At 39.1% G+C, this 7,543-nt stretch overlaps 1 pseudogene; it reads left to right on the top strand.

The window, feature by feature from the left end:
- The first annotated feature begins 531 nt into the window (after nucleotides 1–531).
- LOC113853313 lies at nucleotides 532–2,632 on the top strand (annotated as a pseudogene).
- The last annotated feature ends 4,911 nt before the right edge of the window (nucleotides 2,633–7,543 follow it).

Below are 7,543 nucleotides of genomic sequence, written 5' to 3' on the forward strand. Positions count from 1 at the left end.
ATTTAGTAGTCTGTTTCTGCATTGTTATTGCAAGATATTCTGCATCATTTCTTTCATTCAAGTGCTAAAAATTTTCAATCACTCACTTTCAATTTTCTGCACTCATTTTGCTGTATATTTCTCTGTTTTTTCTGCACTTTTTGCTGCATAATTCTGCAGAGAAATTTTAAATTGTTCTTGTTATTTCATTTACTCAATTTGCTTTCAATTTAGTTAGTTGATATCTAGTGCATGACCCGATCAAACCTTGGAGATTTGTATCCATTAGACCAGGAGATTGATAGGACTTTTTATAGGAACCTTAGGACACTTAGGGATCACTCTGAACACTCTGAATCATTATCATCACCTACTGCATCTTTGCAATCTGTGACACCAAATTCTGTTTACTCTTCTCCATTTTCACTTAACTCTAGTTTTGGAGCAATGGCAGGTGACGAGAGGACTCTTAAGGAGCTAGCTGCACCGGATGTCACATACCAAACATTATGCATCCAATATCCAGATGTAGACGCTCCTTTTGTTTTGAAAACTGGATTAATTCACCTTCTACCTAAATTCCATGGTTTTGCAGGTGAAGACCCTCACAAACACTTGAAGGAGTTTCATATTGTGTGCTCCACCATGCGACCTCAAGGTGTCCCAGAGGAGCATGTCAAATTGAAGGCCTTCCCTTTCTCATTAATGGACACTGCAAAGGACTGGTTGTACTACCTTCCACCGGGATCAATAACAAGTTGGGACAACCTCAAAAGACTCTTTCTAAAGAAGTTCTTTCCGGCCTCCCGAGCTGCATCCATAAGAAAGGAGATTTGTGGAATTAGGCAGCTAGAAAGAGAAACTCTCTATGAATACTGGGAGAGGTTTAAAAGACTATGTGCCAGCTGCCCCTACCACCAAATTAGCGATCAATTGCTGATCCAGTACTTCTATGAGGGATTACACCCAATGGATAGGAGTATGATCGATGCAGCGAGTGGAGGAGCTTTGGTAGATAAGACCCCTGTGGCAGCCAGGAACTTGATAGAAAACATGGCTACAACTCCCAGCAATTTGCAACTAGACAGAATTCTTGTGTTACTAGAGGTGTGCATGAAGTTCAAGCTACAGAACCAAACAAGTTGGAGCACAAGATTGATGAGCTAGCCTCCATGGTAAAGCAATTAGCTGCAATGCAAAAGAGTGCTGTTGCTGCAACACCTCCACCACCAGTTCCAGCTACACTTTGTGGAATATGCTCAGCTGCAGATCATTATACAGACAGCTGCCCCACATTGTCGGAGTCAGATACTCCTGAAGGTAACCCCCAAGCCTATGCTGCAAATATTTACACTAACAAATTTCCTTTTCAGCAGCAGCAGCAACAACCAAACTGAGATCTTTCTTCAAACCGGTATAACCTGGGCTGGAGAAATCATCCAAACTTGAGGTAGGGAGGAAATTCCAACCAGCAAAATCAGCAAAGCAACAATTACCAAGCTGGTCAAGGTAGGCCACATCAACCACGCTAATGGAATGATCAACAACATGGGCAACAACCTCACCAACAGCAGCAAGCATCCTCATCCCAAGCCTCTTCTTGCAGAAGAATGAGCCATCATTGGAGGAGCTTGTGAAGCAAATGGCCATGAGCAACATTAATTTTCAACAGCGAACAGAGGCCAGTATCAGAACAATTGAGAACCAGATGGGACAGTTGGCTTCCTCTATAAATCAAATTCAGTCCCAAGGTTCAGGCAACCTCCCAGCACAGACAGTCACAAACCCAAAGAATGTCAGTGCAATTACTCTGCGGTCTGGTAAGGTAATGCAAGAGCCTGAAATGCCTAGGGAGAAGGAGATCCCACGCCCCTTGGTTGATGAAAGGAAGGAAGAAAATGCACCCACCACTCAAGAAGTGGTAGAAAAAGTTGAAAGGGCAATTCCACCACCTTTCCCTCAAAGGGTTATGATTGCCAAACCAAGTAAGAAAGCTGAGGAGAGTGACAAAGAAATCTTGGACACTTTCAGAAAGGTTGAGGTAAACATACCCTTGCTAGAAGCAATTAAACAAATACCCAAGTACACCAAGTTCTTGAAAGATTTATGTACACATAGAAGGCGTCTGAAGGGTAATGAGAGAGTCAACATGGGTAGGAATGTTTCTGCACTTTTTGAGAAACAAAGAACCACAATGCCTGAGAAGTGTAAAGACCCAGGGACATTTACTATTCCATGCATCATTGGTAATAATAGGATAGAGAATGCAATGTTAGATCTAGGAGCATCCATTAATGTTATGCCATTGTCTATTTTTTCTTCTCTATCTCTTGGTCCCTTGCAGCCCACAGGTGTAGTAATTCAGTTGGCCAATAGAAGCACAACACATCCAGCCGGACTTGTCGAAGATGTGTTAGTGAAGGTAAATGACCTCATATTCCCAGCTGACTTCTACATCCTCGACATGCAAGAAGAAGAGTCACTCAAAAATTATGCACCGATCATTTTGGGAAGACCGTTCTTGAAGACTGCAAGAACGAAGATTGATGTACATGCCGGTTCACTCACCATGGAATTTGGGGATAACATCGTGCGCTTCAACATATTGGATGCCATGAAACATCCGATTGAAGAACATTCTGTCTTCCATATTGACGTATTTGATGCATTAGTGGATGAGATCTGGACCGAAATTTTGAGAAACTCTTTTCTTAATTTTTCCCATTATGTAGATGCTTTTGTTTGTGAATCATATGAAAATTCTTTGTATGATACTTGTGCTGAAAATTCTGATTATTTGAATGAAAGTTCTAAAAGTTTTAGTGTTGATGAAGTTGATAATTCCATAGGGGTGGAATGCGAAGTATTGGATTTAGCAAATACAGTTGAATCTAACCCCTTTGATTTGAATGTTGCAGAAATTTTGTCAAATGAAAATGCTAAATCACTTCCCTCTATAGAGCAACCTCCCACATTGGAGTTAAAGCCTCTACCGGAGCATTTGAAATATGTCTATTTGGAACCAAATGAAAAGCTCCCAGTTATCATCTCCACCAAGCTTGATAGTGATCAAGAGGAGAAGTTGCTAGAAGTGATCAAAAAGCACAAAAGAGCCATTGGGTGGACACTTGCTGATATACCAGGAATTAGTCCCTCCATGTGCATGCATAGAATTTTGTTGGAAGAAGATGATAAACCGGTGAGACAACCTCAAAGGAGGGTGAATCCCATCATCCTAGATGTGGTGAAGAAGGAGGTCACCAAGTTGCTTCAAGCTGGGATCATATACCCAATCTCTGATAGCACTTGGGTTAGCCCTGTGCAAGTGGTCCCAAAGAAATCTGGACTTACAGTGGTCAGGAATGAGAAGAATGAAATGATACCTACCAGAGTCCAGAACAGCTGGAGAGTCTGCATATACTACAGGCGGCTGAACCAGGCCACAAGGAAGGACCACTTTCCACTACCTTTCATTGATCAAATGCTTGAAAGATTGGCAGGTAAATCCCACTATTGCTTTCTAGATGGTTACTCTGGTTATTTTCAAATTTGTATTGCCCCTCAAGACCAGGAGAAAACCACATTTACATGTCCCTTTGGCACCTTCGCTTATCGAAGAATGCCTTTTGGCCTATGTAATACTCCTGGCACATTCCAGAGATGCATGTTGAGTATTTTTTCTGATTTAGTGGAGCATTGCATAGAGGTCTTCATGGATGATTTCACAGTTTATGGCACATCCTTTCATGCATGTTTAGTCAATTTAGAAAAAGTGTTGAAGAGGTGTATTGAAACTAACCTTGTACTTAACTTTGAGAAATGCCATTTCATGGTAGAGCAGGGTGTAGTTCTAGGACACATAATCTCTGAAAAAGGAATTGAGGTTGATCCTGCAAAATTGGATATTATTTCACAACTTCCTTACCCCTCATGCGTGAGGGAGGTTCGTTCTTTTTTGAGCCATGCAGGATTTTACAGGAGGTTCATTCATAATTTCTCCAAGATTGCAATTCCTCTTTCAAAGCTGCTGCAAAAAGATGTTGAATTCGACTTTGATGAGGACTGCAAGGAGGCTTTCAACTTCCTTAAAAAAGCCTTAACCACCACACCAATTATCCACCCTCCAGATTGGTCAATACCCTTTGAGCTGATGTGTGATGCCTCCAATTATGCAGTGAGAGCTGTCCTTGCACAGTGGGTTGGTAAGGTCTCTTTGGTCCTTTTTGCTTACCCAACAGCAGGAAGCGTAGCGAACTTCTCACACCGGCTTCTAGAAACTGCTCTAGACAACTATCACTCCTAGGAGTCAAAGGAAGGCTTTCTCACACATTCTCCCCCTCTTGGAACTTCTGGCGCTTTTGGACCCAAGTTCCAATTTTGGTCTCTTTTGGTACCTCCCTCCATTCGTTGTCTTACACGGGAAAGGAAGACGTGTGTAAACTTCTTGTTTCTTTTTTTATTTGTACGATATATATAGCCACAGTATTTTTTAGTATTTATGGAATTAAGTATAGCCTGCTATTTTTCCTTTAATATCATTACTATACTCAAAAGGAAGGCTTTTTACAGCCAGCTGCTTCCTTTTGGGGTACTGTTCTTGGCTGGCTTTTGACAAGACCAGTTCAAGTTTTGGCTCTCTTTTAGTCCCCTCCCCTTCGCCCAACTCCGACCTTTACCTGGAAAAGAGGCGAACGGAACGAGACCCGGAAGTATCCCGGCTAATAACTAATCGATAATACCTCCGGAAAAATAGGCCCTTTCTACATATATATCGTCAAAAACAACGGAAATTTTTTTCCAGCTGTAGCAAAAGGAGAGAAACCTCATAAAAGTCCAAAATATGAAGAATAGATATGCCCTAGATCACCTTTTTTTCTAAATGGATAAAAGATTATTGATAGAGAAGCCCACCGAAGATCAATTAACTGAGGTTTTGAGCCGATACAATAGACTGCTTACTTATATCCATGAAGAAAGTTAGGAATCCACTTATGTATAAGTGATCCCTGAAGTTTTGAGCAGCGGTGTAGTATCAGATCCCAAAGATAGTAAGTTTTTTCTTTCTTATCAAAGAAAAAAGTCTTTTTCAAAGATTCTAATAGAAATTGATATAATATATAGGAAAGTATATTGATATATGAAATCGCGATAGTTTCCTATTCCAGAAAATTAGAATAAGATTGTTAATGTGATGTTTTCATTCCTTTTCTGAAAAAGTAGGAAGAAAGATAAAACTAGAAAAAAAAAGATGAAATTCTTTGAAAATTTTTATTAGTCAAAATTCACAGTTTAAAATTATGTAATCTAACTTCTTTTTTTTTTTTCTTCTTGGTTAACTCCAAAAACAAAATAATCGAACACCAAAAAATTTACTGTTGAGCCGTATGAGCAGGAACTTCCAAGTACGGCTTCCTAAGGGAAGGAATTCTACTCCCTAATTCCGACCGAGGAGAACAGGCCCATTCGAACAGGAGACTCTGAAATTGCGGAGTCTTGGTTTAATCAAGCCGCTGAATAATTGGAAAAAGCCTATAGCCCTTACCTCTGGTAATTATATTTGAGACAGAATTGGTTGACAATCCAGGACGTTTTGAATATAGAACACTCTTGTTTTTTTGTTTTTTTTCTATTTTCTTATTTCATTATATATATATATATATTTCATTTATATTCTCTATAGAATAATAAATAATTAATATATATATTCATTTTTTGTTATAAATTTTATTGTTTGTTGCTCCCATCAAGTCAAATAAAACAAATCATTTCTATAGGAAAACCAATTTACAGAATTTCAGTATCTACCCCCTTAACTTAAAATTGTTCTATTTCGTCTGGTATTTCGTAGAGATAAATGATACGTGGATATAGCTAGAGAATTTTTCTTTTTTTCTACTATTCAAACCATATTCCATTCAATCAACTAATAAAAGAGACGCCTCGAAAAATAATATATAATACAGTGTGTTCCCTAATAATGCTAATGACTGCTCACTTATTTGAAATAAGTACATAATAAACTTCTCTATAAAGAGAAAGGTGAAAATTTAGTTCTATCTAAGGAGAACTTTATGAGTGAATATCTGATACATTAGGCTGGCACAAAAAATATTAAACTTCCATTCAAAGTCCAGAAAGGTCTTAAAAGATTAAAAAACGGTTCCGTTGAGCGCTCACCTGCTATGTCATAATAGATCCGAACACATTGCCACGGCATTGAACTACGAGATCATAATGTTCTAGTGAATACTAAAGAAAATGGATTATATGAAAAGAAAATATAGAAATGATAGATGGGAAATAGAGAGAGAACCGAAACTCAATATAACATCTTTCATAAGTTCACTAATTCTGTTCTTATGTTGGCGCAGTTTCTTTATATGTGTCTGTCCTGCGAAAGAGAGGATCAATGATTTATTCGTTCACCGGAACCAGAAGTCTAAAATTTTTGTAGATAGGGATCCTAAAAACTCCTTTCGAGGAATGGGCTAAAACCCGAGTCATTTCTCAAGAACAATATGCTAAGGACCTGATTACTACTACTTGATCTGGAACTCATGCTGATGCTCATGGATTAATCGATACGCCATACTAGTGATTTCGGAGGAGATTTCCGCGAAAATTTTTAGTGCCCATTTCGGCAACTCTCCATCATCTTTCTTTGGCCTGAGTGGCATGTATTTCCATGGTGCTCGTTTTTTCCAATTATGAGCCATGGTTAAGGCGATCCTACTCACATTGGTCCTAGTGCCAGGTGTTTGCCAATAGTGGGGCCAAGAAATATTGAATGGTGATGTAGGGGGGGTTCCGAGGAATACAAATAACTCCGGTTTTTTTCAGATTTTGGCGAGCATCTGGAATAACTAGTTGAATTACAACTCTATGTACCGGCAATTGGTGCCATTGGTCTTTGCAGCCTTAAATGCTTTTTGCTGGTTGGTTTCATTATCAAAAAGCTGTCCAAAATTGGCTTGGTTTCCAAGATGTAGAATCTATGTTGAATCACCATTTGACAGGACTCCTAGGACTTGGGTCTCTTTCTTGGCAAGGGCTAAATACATGTATCTTTACAATCTAACCATTTCTATAAGCTGCCAGTAGATCAAAGAGATTCCACTTCTGCATGAATTTATCCTGAATCAGGATCTTTTGGCTCACTCTTTATCCGAGTTTTGCCGAGGGGAGCAACCATTGTTTTCACCTCGAATATGGTCAAAATACGCAGAATTTCTGACTTTTTCTGGAGGATTAGAATCCAGTAATGAGGTCTATGGCTGAACCGATATTATAACACATCTCAATTAGCTATTGGCAATTCTTTTTGATAGCGGGTCACATGTAACGGCTAACTGGGGTACTTGGTCATGGTATAAAAGATATTCTAGAGGCCATAAAGGTCGCTTTACAGGCCAGGTCATAAAGGTCTTTATGAATCCAACAACATCAATGCATGCTCAATTTATTAATTAACCTAGCTATGTTAGCTCTTTGACCATTGTTGTAGTCACCATATGTTTATGCCTCCTTATCATACCTAGCTACTGATATGGTACACAATGAGTCA

The sequence above is a fragment of the Abrus precatorius genome, unplaced genomic scaffold, assembly GCF_003935025.1.
Source record: "Abrus precatorius isolate BTA unplaced genomic scaffold, Abrus_2018 Scaffold10, whole genome shotgun sequence".
Taxonomy (NCBI): Eukaryota; Viridiplantae; Streptophyta; class Magnoliopsida; order Fabales; family Fabaceae; genus Abrus; species Abrus precatorius.